Raw genomic sequence first — 20,173 nt, 5'->3', positions numbered from 1 at the left:
ACCTAGGTCTCCTGCATTGCAGGTGGATTCTTTACCTGCTGAGCCACAAGGGAAGCCCAAAAACACTGGTGTGGGTAGCCCATCCCTTCTCCAATGGATCTTCCCGACCCAGGAATCAAACCAGAGTCTCCTGCATTGCAGGTGGATTCTTTACCAACTGAGCTATGAGATATGCATATACATAGTTGGGTGACATATGTGTGTATATACAGTCAATTGATTTAAACTTTTGTTACAAAGAAAAGGCTTTCTAACATATGGCACTAAGTCAGATTGATATCTGTGTTAAAAATAAAGTGAACAATACCTACCTCAATCTTTATACAATAATTAATTCAAGAAAGATGGATCATAGGCCTAAATGTAAAAAATAGAAGTATATAGCTTCTGGAAGAAAACAGAATATCTTTGCAACCTTGAGATAGGCATAGATCTTTTAGGATGGCTGCAGAAAGCACTAACCAATAGAAAATAAACTCATGTATTAGAATTAGTCTGGGGAGGAGTTCTCTGATGGCACAGTAGTTAAGACTCCAAACTTTCACTGCTGAGGGTGTGGGTTCAATCCCTGCATGGGGAAATAAGATCCCACAAGCTGCAATGACATAGGTGAAGAAAAGGAAAAGGGAAGAAAAAAAGAATTAGTCTGGCTACAGCAGTATTTCCAGTCCCACATGCTCTTCCAAAACTTTGCCACTCCCCTACCAAGAAGTTGAGTTGACTAAGTCTTCCCTGAAACCTGGGTGATTTGGCAGCTGCTTAATTTTTAAAGTAGCATGCGACCATAATCAGTCACTAAGTCGTGTCCAACTCTTTGCAATCCCTTGAACTGTAACCCACCAGGCTCCTCTGTCTGTGGGATATCCCAGGCAAGAATACTGGAGTGAGCTGCTATTTCCTCCTCCAGAGAATCTGCACCATCCAGGGATCAAGCACTTGTCTTCTGCATTGGCAGGCAGATTCTTTACCACTGAGCCACCTGGGTAGCCCTGAGTAAAGTAGAAGTGATGCCATATGACTTCTGAAACTAGGTCAGAAGAGGAAGACAGCTGTCGTTTAATTCTCTCTCTCTCTTTCTGGGGGTGCTGCCATCCTTAGGACCCAGCCACATGGAGAGGTCATAGTATTTATTCCTAATAACAGCCCTATCTAAGATCCAAGCTGACAGTTCACTTCAGTCACTCAGTCATGTCTGACTCTTTGTGACCCCATGGACTACAGCACTCCAGGCTTCTCTGTTCATCATCAACACCCAGAATTTGTTCAAATTCATGTCCATCGAGTCGGTGAAGCCATCCAATCATTTCATCCTCTGTCTGTCCCCTTCTCCTCCCACCTTCAATCTTTCCCAGCATCAGGGTCTTTTCCAGTGAGTCAGTTCTTCACATCAGGTGGCCAAAGTATTGGAGTTTCAACTTCAGCATCAGTCCTTTCAATGAATATTCAGGACTGATTTTGTTTAGGATTGACTGGTTGGATCTCCTTGAAGTCCAAAGGACACTCAAGAGTCTTCTCCAACACCACAGCACCAATTCTCACCACAATTCAGCACCAATTCAGCACCACAGACACTCAAAAGCACCAGTTCTTCTGTGCTCAGCTTTCTTTATGGTCCAACTCTCACATCCACACATGACTACTGGAATGGCATGCTGCAGTACATGGGGTCGCAAAGAGTCAGATACAACTGAGCAACTAAGCTGAACTGAACTGAACTGTCAGCTTAGATCTTAGATGGGGCTATTAGCAGGAATAAATACTACAACCTCTCCATGTGGCTGGGTTCTAAAGGTAAGAGCACCCCCAAAAAGAGAAAGAGAAAGAGAGTCAAATGGCAGCTGTTTTCCTTTTCTGTATGGCCAGATATGTGAGTGATCAAGCCTTCAGATGACTTCAGCCTCAGTCTTTAAGCCACCTCAGCTGACATCTAAGGGGACAGAGACAAGCTATCTCTACTGAGTTCTACCAAAATTATAGATGCATGAACAAAATAAACACTGTCATTAAGTTGAAAATAGCTCGGAGAATAGCTTGGTGGTGGTGGTGATAAGTTGCTAAGTCATGTCTAACTCTTGCAACCCCATGGACTGCAGCCCACAAGGCTCCTCTGTCTATAGGATTTCCCAGGCAAGAATACTGGAGTGGGCTGCCATTTCCTTCTCCATGAAGAATAGTTTATTATGTAGTAATAGTATCTGTAACATTATGAAAATAAGAATAATTCCGTGCATCAGAAAACACTATCAAGAAAATAAATAGGCTATCCACAGTCTGAGGAAAAGTATTTACAATACACATATCTAACAGAGGATGTGTATCATTATATACAAAGAATACCTACAAATTAAGCTTTTAAAAAATAACTGCTATTTTTTAATCTGCAAAATATATCACACAAAATAAGATATGGCAAATTAAACATGAAAAGCAGTTCAACATCATCTTTAAGTGCAAATTAAAACCATAATTTCACACCTACTGGCACAATTAAAGTGAAAAGCACTAGCAATGCCAAATTTTAGAGACAGTGTGGAGCAGTATTTGGTACATGTACAAAATAGCACAATCACTTTGGAGACGTATTTGGCTATTTCTTATATCATTAAACACACATCTATCCTACGATGTAGCATTTCACAACTAGGTATTTACACAAAAGAAATAAAAACATGGTTCCACAAAAAGACTTATACAAGAATGTGAATAGCAGCTTTATTCATGATAGTTAAAAACCGGAAATAGCCCAAATATCCATCTCTACGAGAATAGAAAAATAAATTGTGGCACATCCATACAATGGAATACAGCCTAACAGTATAAAGAATGAACAAAATTTATATACATGCAACACCATGGGTGAATCTTGAAACCATTCTTTTAAGATGAAGAAGCCAGACACAAAGAGTACATATTTATTAGTTCATTTATATGAAGTTAAAACTAAAAGTAAGATGATAAAAATTAGAAACTGGTTTCCTCTGGGGACAAGAAAATTGATTCTAAAGGGATACAAGAGCAATTTCTGAGATGTTCTATATCTTTGTTGATTACATATGCATGTACAATTGTCAATAATCATTGAAATGAGTACTAAAGACCTGTGTACTTTATTGAATATAAATTATAGCCAATCAAAAATTAGAAAGAAATGGTCCCCTCAACTCTGTAACACACTAGTGCCTCAAGCAATCTCTAACAATGCCTCTGAAAAAGAGAAAGGCACTCCCCTGTCTAACCCTTCCCCACTCCCAAACTCTTCCACGGATCACTAACTTCCGATACAGCAGTATATTGGAGCACAGAGGCACTGAGCAGGCCCTGAGAAGAGTAGCAAAGGTATAACAGCTAAGCAGGGTGCATCAGCAGGTTCTAATTTGTTTATATACAATACCTCTTAGAGTGTCCCAGGAGTACTAGTGCCAAGTAGGAAATTTCTCAGGAGGACCCAAGGTCCTGGGTTATACAGATAGGAATAATGAGCCAATCACACCCACAGGCTGGTGGGTCAGGCTACATCAAAGACCTGAAAATCCTCTTTCACTTCAGTGAGACTGCTTGCCTTAGTATGCTTCGCAAGCCACTATCTTCTCCCACCTCACTTCCACCCAACTGAGTTCTGAATCTCATTCCTGCCAGGTCTTGCAAATATACTACTGTCATTTTTCAAATATGTATTTCCCAAAGTACATGTAGACACTGACTGTGACCATACGAACTGTAACCCACCAGGCTCCTCTGTGCATGGAATTCTCCAAGCAAGAATACTGGAGTGGGTTGCCAGTTTCCTCCTCCAGGGAATCTTCCTGACTCTGGGACTGATCCCCGGTCTCCTGCATTTCAGGCAGATTCTTTACCACTGAGCCACCAGGGAAGCCTTATTCAAATATAAATTTGCCTAAAGGTATTACTTAGTTCACTATATCTTCTTAAACAGTAAATGCCAAAAATAGAACTTTGATTGAGGTCAATTATTTTTAACAAATAACTTTGAGCATTTCTTATACCTGAACTGATCCTTACAATTAGAGAGACCTGGATTCAAATTATGGATTGGCAATTTCCTAGTTGTGTGACCTTGGGAAAGTTACTTCATTTCTCTGACTTTCTGTTTCTCTTCTGAAGAGACAGGAATAATGATAGGGTCATCAGGGGATCAATAATGATATTGAAGTTTTAACACAGCACATGACACTTAGTAGGTGCTCAGTAAATATTAGCATTATTCAATAGAAACTGTAAGGTATACTAAAAAAAAAAAAAAAGTGCCTAGGACTTGGAGCAACTTTTCTTCCAGTCAGGAAGAAGATGCCCCAGAGGGAAATGTTTATCCCACCATTCAATTTAGTTCAGTTCAGTCTCTCAGTCGTGTCCGACTCTGCGACCCCATGAATTGCAGCACGCCAGGCCTCCCTGTCCATCACCAACTCCCAGAGTTCACTCAAACTCACGTCCATCGAATTGGTGATGCCATCCAGCCATCTCATCCTCTGTCATCCCCTTCTCCTCCTGCCCCCAATCCCTCCCAGCATCAGAGTCTTTTCCAGTGAGTCAACTCTTCACATGAGGTGGCCAAAGTACTGGAGTTTCAGCTTTAGCATCATTCCTTCCAAAGAAATCCCAGGTCTGATCTCCTTCAGAATGGACTGGTTGGATCTCCTTGCAGTCCAAGGGACTCTCAAGAGTCTTCGCCAACCCCACAGTTCAAAAGCATCAATTCTTCGGTGCTCAGCCTCCTTCAGAGTCCAACTCTCACATCCATACATGACCACAGAAAAACCATAACCTTGACTAGACGGACCTTAGTTGGCAAAGTAATGTCTCTGCTTTTGAATATGCCATCTAGGTTGGTCATAACTTTTCTTCCAAGGAGTAAGCGTCTTTTAATTTCATGGCTGCAGTCACCATCTGCAGTGGTTTAGCACAACCCAAACTACAGCAAAGTGACAAATGAACAGCGAGGCAGGGCTAATCATGGCTTCTGCTCCTTGCCAGGGGCACAGACAGTGGAGAAACGACCCAAGAAGACATCTGGTAAACAGGGAGCTTAGAGTGTCGAGCTAAGAGTGATCTCTTCTCTCAGGACTGGCGAACGAGTTAAATCCAACAAAGAGGACCTTATGGGTAGGAGAAGAAAAGTCCTTTCTGCTGTGTCTGCTTCTATCCATTCCCATTACTGTCACCTAAGTCAGGCCTTCAGTGTCTTGCCTTGAGACTGTAGAAAAAGCTACCTCATCCATCACTCCCACATCAGGCAATCCTTTACCATTCTGTTCTAAACAGTACAGCCAGAGATGTCTTTCCAATGCACAGCATCAACATGCTCTCTCATGCTCAAGTCCTTCAACGCTACCCATCAACACCGGGACTCACGCTCTTCTGCCCCACAAGAAAGAATATTGTCTAAATTCTACTGATCCTTTGAAGGTCCAGCTCAATTCCTACTGCTTCTAGGAAGCTTCTCCTCAAGGAATTTTGGATGAAGTAAAAGTGCTCACTCACTAGAGAATCTCAGAAATAACTCAAGCACATGCCCATAAATCTTTATTGGTTCCTCACTTTTATTGAATTTTTTAAAAATACCTCAGACTGGCACTCAGTAGAGTCCACACATAAGCCCAACCCAAATTTCCATCCCACTATTCCACCACATCTGGGCTAATCTCTAGCCAGTCCCAAGAACTGCTGAATTTATGAATTCATGTTTCTCTACCTGGTATTCTTGTCACCTGATTGTCAAAATGGGACCCATCCTTTGTTATTTCAAATATTATATTAATTCTGCTGCTTTCTCTGATTTTTACCCTCCTTCCAAGCTCCTTAGCACCTTGGTTATTCCCCTGGGGCTCAAAATCTTGCATTTCAGTTAAAGACGCACTTTGAGAGCATAAGGCCATTGAGAACAGATTCTTCTCTGTGTGTTGTGATCCCTGGCTCAGCACTGTCCATGTATGTCATGAGGCTTAGAAATTGGGCAAGGGACACTGAAAGATCCAGGTCTTGATGGTTGTATAAGACATGCCAGCACTGAATGAGATGTCAGACACAATGGCAGCTAGAGTCCCTTCTAGTTCCAATCTTCCAGGAGCCTGAGAAGGCTCTAGGAGATCCCCTGAGCTCTGCTTTTTCTGAATTCCTTTGGCCACCAATCATTCAATTAAGCATGTAATTGATTGGTCTTGTATTATTGTTTATACCTAATTTTTTGCAAAGATAATGTATTCTCGTAGTTCAAAATAATTTTTTATAATCAAAAAGTACAAAGAACATCTTAACCCCTACTTTTGTCACATGACTGATCATTAAGCAATTTTATAGTTTTTTGCGTCCTTCCAGATTTTCTTTATGCAAATGTAAATACATGTTCTTCTATTTTATAACACAAACAGGAGCTTGCATTTAGGTGTTTTGACAATTTATTTAGGAGTTAAATTTGCCTCACCAGCTGCAGCAAAATTGACATAGGAGGTGTGTGCCTTAAAGCTCCTCCAAGCCTCACTATGCTCAGCTCAAGCCTGGGCATACACAAATGCTTAAATAAGTCCTTCTTGGTTGGCTGCCCTTCCACAACTTTCTCTGCCCTGGAGCTGAGAGCACGTGCCACATCTACAGCTCCAACATGTGAAGAGAGGCCCTGCATTCTCACTTCCTCTGACACATATTTAGAGCATAGTCTGAGCCCCAGGGGGCTCAGTGCAAGTTTCATCCTGTGGTATGCCAAGCCTCTTGCCATCTTGCAATCTGGTGGAAGAGAAAGCACAATGGACTGGGAGTCAGAGACTTAGAGTCAGCTGCAGCTGCATCCCCAAGTGGCTGCACAATTCTGGACAAGCCCTCTGTCCTCTCCAGGCCTCACTCTTCAAAGGCCCTCCCAGCATCAGGGCAGTCCTTGGCCAGCGTCTTCCAGCCTTGGCTCTGCAGATGTCTTCTGCTGTGGGTGTGAGGGCATGAATGCCCCCAGGAGTTCATAGGAAGCACCTGGGGCACTTCCCCTGGACTTGGGTCTACTGGTCCTGGCCATGACGACATAGCCCTTGCTGCAGTCACAAGACAGTGCGTGAGCATCTCAAGGTAACAGTTTCCTCCCCAGGACCACAGGCAGCTGTCTACCCAAAGCAGAACTTCTGATAAGACAAGAATGGCCTATGTAAGGGCTGCACGGTTGTCCACATACAGGACCCCAAGAAACCTAGGGGCACATCTGGGGAGGTCAAACTACCCATCCATGCAGCCTTCAAGGCCAGCACCCTTCTCCCCCATACCCTCTGAACAGGTGGCACCAGAATGGGGAACTGAGTGGTTCCCAAGAGCCTAGCTGGGGAATTCCTCTTAATTTCTCTCTGCTCTACTGCCCTCCCCGCCTGCCTCCATCTGCCTTTAGGGACAGGAGAGAGCTGACCTGGAAGGGACCTCCAAGGCCATCTGGTCCACCCTCTCAGTCTACAGATTCAGAAACTGAGTCCAGGGAGAGGAAGTCACTCACCCAGAGCTCACAGCTGCCTGAGGGGGAACGGTCATCAATGATGAGCCACCCAACCAATCTCAGGAAAGCCTGTCGGGGCTCTCTCCCACCTTCCGGAGGCCTGGCCCGCACATCCACAGTGAGGCAGGTGTCACATCAAGGCTCTGCTCTTGGGGGCAGGGTGGGAAACTGTCTCAGAGGGTGCAGCCAGGCGGACACGCCCCACGGCTTCCTGTTCTGGCGGGAACCCTGGTTGGTTGATTCGGTTCTCCGCACCAGTGGCAAAGGCCAGCTACCTGCCTGCCTGCCTCTGAGGGTACAATGTTAGGTACAAACTTATCACTACTGTCAAGAGCAGAACAAGAGGGAGCAGAGTGAAGTAACAGTGTTGTCTTAAAGCTGACCATCACTCAGACTAAAACTAAGAGTCAAGCTTCAACTCAGACTGGAAAGCTATTACTAGGAGCCCTGTTCCCTCCAGGGCTGGAGACCCTCAGGGCTTCTGGAATTTCCTTCTTTTACTGAGTTACCGCATTTCTCTCTGCCTGACTAAAATCCTGACTCCTTCAGAAAGCTGCTCAGGGCTTCCATTTCCTTGAAGCCTTTCCTGACTATAGTCCCCCATCCCACCTCCTCCACCACACACACAAACACACACACACACACACACACACACACACACACACACACACTCAAAATCTCCATCCTCTGAATTGAGCACCCACGAATGTTCATTCATCAGCAATCATCTGACCAAAGGTTCCAAGCATCCTCCACAGCCCCTAGCCCCACAGAACACACAAAAGGTGCACAGCAGAGACTTGCTGGTCAACTGATTCCAGTTCCTCCCACTGAAAGAGAGGGAAAAGAACCAGTGTGCCCCACACCAGCACCTCAGGAGGTTCAGCAGAGAGGAGTTCACCATGGCAAGTTGCCTCCAAGGTGTGAGAATCTAAAGTCAACCCATTTTGGTGGGCTGCACAGTGACATGGACGAGGAACCATTAAGTCCACCTTCCAACCTCCCTTCCGTCATTACAATGCACACACACAAACACACACACACACACATGTCCATGTGCTTCCCTTCGCCTGCTACCTCTGAAGTCTCTTTTCACCCAACTCCTCCTGTGGAATGAGTTGAGACTGGTGTGATCATGGGGCTCATAGGGACTGGATTGTAAGTCATGCCCCAGTCTCCGTGCATTACCCACCACCAACTGTCTCCCAGGGCTCCCCCCAGCTCTAGGAAAAGCCCAAGAGCAGTTCTCCACCCTGGCTCTGACAGGGTTCTGAGCAAGTAAAGCCAGAAATGGAGAAACAGCAGCAGTAAAAGCAAACGCCACCACGTCGCTGGACCTCACAGAGGTCGCTGCCGACATTTAGAAAGACCTTACAATTTCTAGACCATTCCGGGCAATAATAATCTGAAGATGACCTTAATGCTTGACTTCGCTTTTCCCATGATTTGTAGCCTACAGCACTCAAAATCCTTTATTCCCAAACAGTGTTTTTGCCCATTAGGCAAAGTTTCAGAGTCAGGCAACCGTGGCCCTCTCCAGCCCACCCACACCTGGCTCCAGCCTAAGGCTGAGGAAATCTCCTTGGCAAAAGCTAAGGGTCTCATGGTGACATTAATTCAGCCACATTCCACACGTGTAATATTCCTAAGTAGTAGTTAAGCCTGTAAATCCATTATTTATGATGCAGAATTGCATAAGCAATGCAATGCAGGTATGTTAGCATTGCGGAGAGAAACTTTTCAACATCCTTGTTTTGAGAGTTAACAAATTTTTACAACTTCAGCAATGCGTCACCAAACATAGCTTATATAGCTACTTTAATACCTGGTTCAAAGTGGCTGGTTATATTCAAATATAGAATTTCCCCTACCTGAATAGACTGAACAAATTTAAAATGGCTCATGATTTGCATCCAAGTTCTGGGTTTCTTACCATTGCCCTCATTTCCTTTGTTGCATTGAAATCAGACCTTAATTGTGCTGGTGAAACAAAAACATGGGGCCATTTCCACTACAGAACAGAAAGTCATAGCCAAGCACCTGTCTGTCTTTGTTAGCTGGGAGTGGGTGAGAAAGAAGAGGGATGCTTCCATCCCACCTCTCAGCTTCAAGCCAGACATTGGGGGTTTTCAACCTCTGTGTGTCCAGGGCACCCTCTCACCTTTTTCTGGGTTGTGATTATCTGCTCTTGAAAACAACTATACCACCAATATGCTTCAGTACTGATGGCAGAGAAGATCTAATCAAAGTGACTGAGGCAAATATACCTGATTAGCCCAAGTCCTATTCCCTTTCTTAACTGTGGCTGATCTGGAAACACAAAACAACACTTTCCATTGCCATGTTCCATGTAGTTGAGAATTTTCAGTTCAAACCTGTTCCATGTCATTAGGAAGATTCATGTGTCAAGGCAAAAGAATAGGACATATTTTAGCAATAGTTAGCTTTATTTGGGTCTTCAAAAACGTTTAGACATGGGAGAAGTGAGCTTCGGTTTTTACTCTAATCCTGCTCTTCTCTTGGCAGTAGGCTGGCCTGCCGTTTTCCAACACTCTGCTTCAGTCAGAACCACAATCCCACTGACTCAGTGCCTCATCCTTAAAGGACACCACCTCCTCTCCCAGCCTTGTTCTTCTCCATCCCTCATCAGGACCGCTCTCCAACCCAGCCCTTCCAAATCTTCCAAGCTTCCTACAGCCCATCGGAAGCACTGCTGACACCTTCTGTTACTCTAAACCTCCCTTCTACCTGCACCCCTGTACTGCTCCCCAGCTGCACCAGCAGCCTTGTCCTCTATAAAGTCTGCTTTAATCACCCGGTGACTATTTGTCTCTCTACCCTTGCAGATCTCCAAGATGACCCCGATCTTATGTGCCTATGCATAGCACACAGTGCCTAAAAATGTTAAATTGAAAATTGACACCCAAGTCACTTTCCTGGTGATCCAGTAGGTGAGAGCCCACCTTGCAAGGCGGGGGACATAGGTTCAGTCCCTAGTCAGGGAACTGGGATCCCACACGCCATGGAGCCGCAACTATTGAAGTCCTCGGGCCACAGCTGGAGAGTTTTGTGCCGCAAATAAGACCTGATACAGCTAAACAGATAAATAACTTAAAAAAAAAAAAGGACAAAGTTGACACTCAATAAACACACCATTTTGGGGGAGGAAAAGTTGACAGCTAAAATCAAAATTTTAAATGCATTTGGCCTCTAACCTAGCATTGTCACTTCCAGGCATCTAGCCTGTAGAAATACTTGCTCATCTAGACAAAGATGGATCTTTAAATGAGTTCATACATGGAAAGAGCTCAAAACAGAACCCTGCCCATAGTAAGCATACTACTCAGAATTAATGGCAGCTGTTGCTACCGCTATTGTTGTTAGAATGTTCCCTGCAATATTGCTTATAATAGCAAAAATCTGGAAAGAAAACAAGTGGCCGGCAATAAGAGAATCATTAAATAATTGATGGTACATCAGTTAAATTCTATGCAGATTTTAAAGAGAATAAAGAGTCTTTATATGCACTAACATGGGAAAATGTCCACATTTTTATTGTTTACCAGGAAAAAAAAGGCAAATTGTGAAACAACATGTACAAAGATTTTATTTTTTAAGTAAGAACTAAATATATAATTGTGTATGTATATATTATACACATTCATGGAAGCAACATAAACTCATAATTAAGAGCATAGATTCAGGACTCAGACTGCTTGAGTATCAATTCTGGCTTCATCTTTACTACCTAGGTATGCTTAAGCAAATTATTTAACTCCTCAGTGCCTCAGTTTCCCTATCATCAAACGAGGAAAGTAATAACACCTGCATCATAGGACTAATACCTGGACTGAATGAGTTCATATGAGTAAAGCACTTGGAAAAGTGTTTGGCACGTATTAAAAGTTAGTTGTCATCAGTATTATCATCCACAAAACAGGCAAAGGATAAATACCAAATTGTTAACAGTGGCATCCTCTGGAGAGAGATACTGGAAAAAAAAAAAAAAGAGTCCTGTTTTGCTTTCTTTTTTACCACAAGCAGGTATAACTTACATAATATGAGGATGCGATCTACTTTGCTAATAGGTTGCAGGTTTGACTCACAAGGATAACTGCTACCTGAGATGCACTGTGAGATGTCAGGATGCAGGACCACAAGACACGGCTTCCTCATTTCTAAATCCTGATCTACCTCCAACCCACAGCCAGAAAATAAAAAAGATGTTATCACCAGCTGCTGCCCCCAACACACACTCTGCAACCTCACAATGTGCTAAAAAATTGAGAACATCTGTTTGGGGGTCGGGGGGAAGCACCAATTACTATTTTGGACGGGAAGAAAGGGAACAGGAAGTAAATTTGGCAACCAATGTATTTTTATTCATACATTTTGACTGCCAAGGTAGGATCTAGTGTTGCTTTAATAATCATCTTTCCATGATAAGAGGTGAATCTAAGTACTGCCTAGGACCACTCCCTCCACCTCACAAAACCCTCCTCTCTTCCTAAACACCTTCCCGCCTGCAGCATCCTCTACCTCCCACCACATGGAGAAGTGCTTTGACCTCCTGCCTCTAGGATGCTCTCACTCTAGTGACCCACTTTGTGATTTGACATATGCACCGCTCAAGGCCCAAGGACACTGAGAGCAGGAGCTTCTACCTTGGGCTTCATTCACTCTAGTCCACCGCTTCTTGGCACAACCCCCTTGCACCAGCCACACCAGAAAATCCAAACTCCTTAACCTGACCTCAAGGCTGCTCCCAGACTAGCCCCACATGTCTTTTCCAGCCCTGTCTCCAACAATTTCACTACATGATCCCCTTTCTTTCTGGGGATGCATTCAAGCTGGCCAAGCCCCTGCCCTCCAGCTTGAAGTTTTGCTTTCCACTTCTTTCTTTTATGGATGCTGTTCCTCTTACAGTCACCACCTTTGTGCTACTGCCAGTATCTCCTTCCTTACTCTCTGTATTCCCACTTCTCACTATTCCTTTAGAAAACTTAATGCCCCCACATCCTGGTCCCTGATTGGTGCACAGTCATCTTTCTACCCTCTCCACTCTGCACCCTCATTTCATGCTCAGCAAACAACCCAGATCACACAAGCTACTCCTCTGAATGGGTAGAGCCTGTCTCCATAGCCAGACTGCAAATTCCTGGAAGGCAAGACACGTGTCAGTGTTCTTTTCCTTTCTCATATTGGGCATGGGAAGAGCAGAATAGAGGGAAAGCTGAGGATTGGAAGAAAAGGTGATGTAAATCTTCCCTCTGAAAGGTGAAGTGGAATTTCATCTAGTAGTGAAATCTCCATTGACAGTCTGCTGAATTCTCATGGCAACCTTTTCTTATTTGTCTTTGTTCATTTAGAAAGGCTAGAAAAGGGGGAAAAAATTGTCAAAAACTAAATCCAAAACTTTCAGCTCTGATAAGATGAATTTTCTCAAACGCCAATAATTGCACATGGTTTGTCTAAAATTAGAGAGAGAAAGAGAGAGAGAAGTGACCAGGATTTTTAATGGACTGGCTTCCATAGTAGGTGCTAGATAGTCAAAATTTATTTAAAAGATTTTCTTAGGGAATTGGAGCAGCAGGCAATGCATCAGATGCCAGGAGTCCATTTAAATATTATACTAAGGGAAGGGAATTCATTTGGTCAAGCTGCTAAAATGAACAGGCAGGAACAGAAATGCCCTGGAGAAGTGCTGGGTGTTTCATCTTGAATCTATTTGTAAAATAAACACATTTATTTACCAAGTTTAGTACTTTTTGACTATTTCCTGGAATCAGTATTTGCACAAATCTAGGCTGAGATGGCCAACTGGAATTAAAAAGTGACCAAGACTACAAAATTAATTTGACACTCCTCAATTTTCTTGTTTAGAAACACAAGACAAAATCCTAATCAAATTGGAAGTTTATAAAGTATTTCAGTCTACAGCTTGGAAATTGCCACAGTGCACTGGCAAACAGCAGCCCTTAGTGCCTCCAGCCCCAATGCGCTTGTGAAGATGGTCCAAGCTACAGCTGTTTATGAGCTTAAAATGCAAACATACTAACTCCTTTCTTCTGTAGGAAGAACTTGCATTCCCACTGACACCTACTGCTGTCTTACAGATGGGCCTGGCCCTGAGATTTCAGACATTCTACAGGAAACACACTGACACACATACATACTCTGCCCAGGCCCCACACTACCCAGACACTTTTTAAATTGCTTTTCCAGTAGGATCCCAGGAAAAGGTTCTATTTAACTACCACTTGCACATGGCCAGGATATGACTGGTCTGACAATCTATAGCCTCTCCAGTTCTGCAGGGGTCCTCAGAGTAACTCTGCCCCCTGCCTGGTTAATGACACCTTATGGGCTTTGGATTGGGTGTTTGGTATCCTGAGTTTCCTGTGGCTAGCAGGGGAGGGAAGACCACACAGTACCAGACATAACATCCCACAAGATGAGGTGTGGCACCGCAAACCTACTCTACTGTGCTGGCAACTGGGCTGGAGAGTGAGGATGCTGCTCAAAGGCTCAGCAGCTCACCAGCCAGTTTCATTACTGCATGCCTCCCTCGTCACCCCTGAGTAACGGAAGTCCTGCAGGCACGACTGGCTCTTCCCCATGGCTCTCAAAGGTTTCAGAAGCCCCTTCTAGTTCTTGAAGGTTTCAGAAGCCCCTTCCTCCCTGGAAAACTCTTTCAGCAATAGCACGCCCTGCTCTCCCCATATTGTTAACCGTTCACAGCTGAAGCCTCAGTGGAATACCCCATCCAATTTCCCATAAAATGGGACATGAAAATAAACACACATATTGTATGTTGGTTTACATTTCCTGCACAGACCCAGTAGGGGCGACAGGAAAGACATTAAGGAAACTATTTCTAAAGCAATAGGCTACATTTTAGCAAGAATACTCTCACTGACCCTAAACAGAAAGCCATTCAGATGGCTAAAATCCCATATAATTCTTCGAAAACGTTCTTGAACATTCCCATTTTAATTTCCAAAATCCATATGGCTTGCTAGCGCCCCATGCTCGAGGACAACAACTCATATTGATGGAGAGGAAGGTATGAACATTTTTCTATTGAATGGAAAATTTGGTTATTTTTAAGGACATTATTCCAAGAGAGAAAAAGGTCTTAAGTCCACAGCACCTGACAGAATATTGTTTTGTTCCTAGGAGGCTGGTTTCTCTTGACATCTCTGCCCTCATTAAAAAGCATATCACAGTTGTCACCTTTATGTTTTCAGTCATGCGGTTTCAAGCCCCAAAACAGAATGTTGTCATTTATTTTCCTTCTGAAGGAAAGGAGCCCTGCTTGAATGCACGCTCAGTGCCCAAAACCTGAGAGAACATTCCCGTCACACCTCTCTGGTTCCCAGCACCTGGCGAGTCTCAGTTAGTGAGATGTCTGAACTAGGGAACAGAAAAACCTATTTTATTTCTTTCAAGTGAACTCACTAGTAATAATCACTTGCCATTAGCACACTAAAATTGTTCATCAGTGGTGCTGCTAAAGTGCTAGAAAACACTTTGTTCTCAGGCAGAGGAGGAATCTCGCTCGTAGTCTTTGTCCCATAGCTAATCTGCCCAGCAAACCCTTGCCTCGTGGATCATGCAAACATCAGCACCAGGTGCCCTGCTAGTGAAGCCCACACACAATCCAAAGCCACCTTGAGAGAACAATGCATTTGCCACCACAATAGAGCCATTTTCCCACACCTAAGAACCTGGAACGTAAATAAAAAATAAAGGAGGCATCATGTAATATCACTCCCTCTCTTGGTGTAGCCTTCCTATGGGTAGGGATAAAAGGTTCAGTTCAGTTCAGTCGCTCAGTCGTGTCTGACTCTTTGCGACCCCATGAATCGCAGCACGCCAGGCCTCCCTGTCCATCACCAACTCCCGGAGTTCACTCAAACTCACGTCCATCGAGTCAGTGATGCCATCCAGCCATCTCATCCTCTGTCATCCCCTTCTCCTCCTGCCCCAAATCCCTCTCAGCATCAGAGTCTTTTCCAGTGAGTCAACTCTTCACATGAGGTGGCCAAAGTAATGGAGTTTCAGCTTTAGCATCATTCCTTCCAATGAACACCCAGGACTGATCTCCCTTAGAATGGACTGGTTGGATCTCCTTGCAGTCCAAGGGACTCTCAAGAGTCTTCTCCAACACCACAGTTCAAAAGCATCAATTCTTCGGCGCTCAGCTTTCTTCACAGTCCAACTCTCACATCCATACATGACCACAGGGAAAACCATAGCCTTGACTAGACAGACCTTTGTTGGCAAAGTAATGTCTCTGCTTTTGAATATGCTATCTAGTTGGTCATAACTTTCCTTTCAAGGAGTAACTGTCTTTTAATTTTATGGCTGCAGTTACCATCAGCAGTGATTTTGGAGCCCCAAAAAATAAAGTCTGACCCTGTTTCCACTGTTTCCCCATCTATTTCCCATGAAGTGATGGGACCAGATGCCATGATCTTAGTTTTCTGAACGTTGAGCTTTAAGCCAACTTTTTCCCTCTCCTCTTTCACTTTCATCAAGAGGCTTTTAGTTCCTCTTCACTTTCTGCCATAAGGGTGGCGTCATCTACATATCTGAGGTTATTGATATTTCTCCCAGCAATCTTGATTCCAGCTTGTGCTTCTTCCAGCCCATTGTTTCTCATGATGGTGAGGAATATTTAGTCCCACACTAATCAGAAGAAACCTGATATCTCCTTCCATTAAACTTCTCTCCACATCCTGTTTTACACTAACTGGCCTTGGGGCCCTAATTCTTCCCCTTTTCCCACTCCCAAACTTCTCCCTGTGATGAGAGAAAGGTGATGAAATGTGGAGTACCTGGGTCTGGTGCTTTTTCAAATCTCATTACTCAAACTCCTATCTCTTAATACCCCCATGCCACTGAACCTGGAACCATTACCTTTGTAGGTTGGCCAAGGTGGGCATCTTAGATCAACTCTAGCCGAGGGACAGGGCAGCCTGGTGGGCTGCCGTCTATGGGGTCGCACAGAGTCGGACACGACTGAAGCAACTTAGCAGCAGCAGCAGCCTTAAAGAGAAACGTCCTCTTCACTGACCCTTCCTTGAAGGCGTGCACTTCTTCTCATCTCAAAAGGTGAGACTAAAAGACTGAGCTCATAGGGTGGGGCCAAAGTATTAAAGGGATCACCAGACTGCTTTGGGGCTAAGCTCTCAGCCAGAAGGAGCTGTGACCCATGCTAGTGCAGATTTCAGCAAGAACAAAAGTTTACATCAGAGCATAGGGCCAAAGCCCTGATGAAATCAATAAGATATCTGGCCAAGAATGTCCACTCTGCCTATGTCCCTCATGCCTGATCTAAGAGATGATGTTTAGGACCCAGTTAAATAGCTTTCCAATTCATCACAACCACTGAACAATCAGATAAATGGAAATTTAGAATTTAAGAAGCTGAGATAATCCTCATATAAATGTCATGTCCACAAATGACTGTGGATTGCCTCTGTGAACATTGAGATATTCTTACAAACCCTGAAGAGATTAAATTGGCCAAAGTCTTTTAACCTTCCTACACTTGTATATAACACAACTGCTAATATATCCATCAATATCATGAGTGATTGAAGTTGATGCGATATATACAATAAGATTCATGCTCCAAAGATACTGAGATCCACTGTCAGACAATCAATCTTTCTCAGCTCTGATAAGAAACCTAGTTGGGTGATCAGCTCAAGGGTCGTGCGACTTCCCACTCCTCATACCAAGAAGAGTGAAATCACACTTCTGCGGGCCCAGACAAAGGATAACATTAAGCATGTTCAAGCAAAATTTTGAAGTTTCCTGACTTTATTCCAAACTAATACAAATTTTGTATTCAAATTTAAAATGTGACAATAATACTTCCATTAATTAACATTTCCTCAAAAACCCTTTAGTAAAATAAATGCTCTGGGGAAATCACCGCATTTATCCTACAGCCCCAAGGTTTGATCAGCATACCACCACCTCACCCCCACATACCTCAGCTTGAGAAGAAAAGCAACAAGGGAACCAAAGCAGAATTCTGAATCTTGGAAAGAGAAGTGAAAACAATGCTTAACAAAGTAGGGGGAGATCAATTATGTTTTTTTCCATAATCATTTACCATAGCCACTGCTAGAAAACGATTCAAGTATTATGTTGGTTTGTCATGAGGTTTCCCACTGAACTGTGTTCATTTGGCGTGTGAAAAGTTTTCTCCCATAGGGACCATCAGGATTTGGCTGAGGAACACACTCTGAGAACACCTTGAGAACTTCATACACATGAAGCCAAACTCCTTAATCCCTTAATACACCTAAATTCTGATGAAGTCACTGAAGGTGTCAGAGCAGAACGCAAAATCCTCAGGAGACTACCATCAGTTTAGCATTTCCAGTTCGAGTGGAGATATTAATTCCATGTATCAAAGAGAAGTACAGAAAGGCATTCATTATGAAAAGCAGAAACCCCAAATGAAGAATCCTGTGGGCTGGTCTCAGCTGGGTTTCCTTGAATTTATTACCTTGGAAAGTTCAGCTAAGTCCTCCACCCAAGACGGTAGCTGGTGGGAAGCAGCATCTGGGAGCAAATCGCCAGGGTCACGGTGGTCTCCTCAGTGGGTACCAGCTGTGCAAACCTCTCAACATGAAGGAAGGAAGAAGAAGCATCTGGGGAAGCAGGTTAAGGAAACTGTGTGTGTGGAGGTAAGACCACTTTAAATTTGAACCTTATTCTTAAATAATGTGATATAGGATGGTATGAGATAAACAGGAAAAAAGATTGAGACATATGGAAGAAAAAGGAAGTACGGAGGTCAGGGAGAAGAAGTAGGCAATAGTAGGAAGGATGCAAAGCCCAGAAGACAGAGGACAGAAAACAAAGGAAGAGGCCAGATGGTGGGAATGGAAAAGAGCAGCCACCAAAATCCTATACTGAGGAGGCATGCTTGTGCCATTTGGAGGAATAACTTTCATTTGTTTTGTCTTTTTCTTATTGTTTCAGAACATCTGTGGCTTAGATGGACAAACCTCTCATTTGCAAGGAGGAGAAAAGATCTTGCCTTCAACTCACATAAATTAAATTTGGCTCGGACTTTAAAAGTTAACCAATTAGGGGGAAAAAATTAGCCTAAGCCTGAAACTTCTGAAGATGAACCTTAAATTTTACCTGTAGTGCAATCTACCTTCTTGCAATGAAATAATACTTAATATATTTACATCTTCTACCATGATTAAATTTGGGAGGAGAAGAGTCTATAGAGGCATGAGTATACCTAGAGCAAATTACAGTCAATGCATTCACTGACTAGAATTAGGGACATTTTTTGTATCTGTTTCACCCCAAAGTCGCACATCAAAATAACCTCTCTCTCAATATCTATCTCTGTGTGTCTCTATTTATGTCTGTCTCTCTCTCTCCTTCTCTCTCTCTTTTACACACACACACACACACACACACACACACGAACATGTACACACTCCACCTTGCTCTCCTCCCACTCCAAATGTATTCCTGTTGATAGAGAATCCCAAGGTCTCTTTCCCATGCTCTACCGCCTTTTTCCCTTATAATCTTACAGTCATGTATCTGATATATCAATTCAGTTCTCACTTGTCAGGTCAAGAACAAAGCCAATACGTAAGATCAACTTACAGAGTTTCTGGGTTGTTGGAACTTCAGTCAAACGAAATTTGACGAAGGGGGGTTTTTTCCCTCCCACTTCCTGGTAAAGATACAGCAAAATGGCTAAAAGATAGGTAGATGATGGAGAACAGGTACAAAGGGCTGGCAAGTCCTCTGCTCCTGAATAACTGAAAGCAGCCTAGAGAGCCTCCTGTTTGATGAACTCTTCACAATGGGAAAGTGGGATCCCTGAAAAGGTCTAGGCACCGGTCAGAGAATTTCAAATTACAAGGAGGAAAAATAACTTGAATGAAGAGTTCAACAAGAAATCACCACCGATCTAAATTGTGAAGACACCAAAACATGAAAATCTACCTGCCAGTCTTGCTCTCATTCACTTGAGCCAACTACATGCATGTGCTTAGATGCAGAAAATAAAATGGCCCTGCAGTCCCTTGAAAATCTTTCCTCAATCTTGATGTTACTTTAAAGCCATCATAAATCACACGACCTGCCAATCTTGCCATGTTTTATAAACTGTGGGGAGAGGTAGAGTATTTCTGGCCCAACGATCTCCCAGTAACAAATGCCAGTTCTAATGCTGCGGTATTTCCTCAATACCACTCGACCTCTTAAACAAGGCTCTACAAATATATTAACTGTCATATTCTCAATTTCTTTTTTACAATGGGAAGTGATATCCTCTTATGACTAGCTCGATGGAGCCAAGGGCAGCAGCCATCTGGGAACTGAAAAAAACACCCAATTGTGGTGGGCAAGGCTTTCCTGCTCACCACTCACTGCCCCTAACATTCCTAAGGGTTCCGTGTTCCCTGCAAAATCCCCCAGGGTTACACCCCACTGGCTCATCAGATTCCAGCCTGCCCCTGCAACTCATGGCCATCCAAATGAGTGCCAAAACCAACCCCCATGGGGCCACGCTCTGCCTGGCCTTCAGGATAAGTTGAAAAGGCTGAACCCAGGCAAGCCCAGGGCCTGGCTTGCCTTCAGGAAATTCCGGGCTGTCTGCAGCAGCTGTGGTTCGAGTAGTACAACAAATTC

At 43.6% G+C, this 20,173-nt stretch overlaps 1 long non-coding RNA gene across 1 annotated transcript; it reads right to left on the bottom strand.

Annotated features, from left to right (window-relative positions):
* Positions 1-2,698: 2,698 nt before the first annotated feature.
* On the bottom strand, positions 2,699-7,667 carry LOC121819049 (uncharacterized). The gene is made up of 2 exons (XR_006059196.2): positions 7,481-7,667; positions 2,699-6,738 (listed from the first exon to the last, which is right to left on the bottom strand). It is a non-coding gene; the product is annotated as an uncharacterized LOC121819049 (long non-coding RNA).
* Between the last annotated feature and the right edge of the window lie 12,506 nt (positions 7,668-20,173).

The sequence above is a fragment of the Ovis aries genome, chromosome 3, assembly GCF_016772045.2.
Source record: "Ovis aries strain OAR_USU_Benz2616 breed Rambouillet chromosome 3, ARS-UI_Ramb_v3.0, whole genome shotgun sequence".
Lineage (NCBI taxonomy): Eukaryota > Metazoa > Chordata > Mammalia > Artiodactyla > Bovidae > Ovis > Ovis aries.
This window is presented reverse-complemented; position numbering and strand designations above follow the sequence as displayed.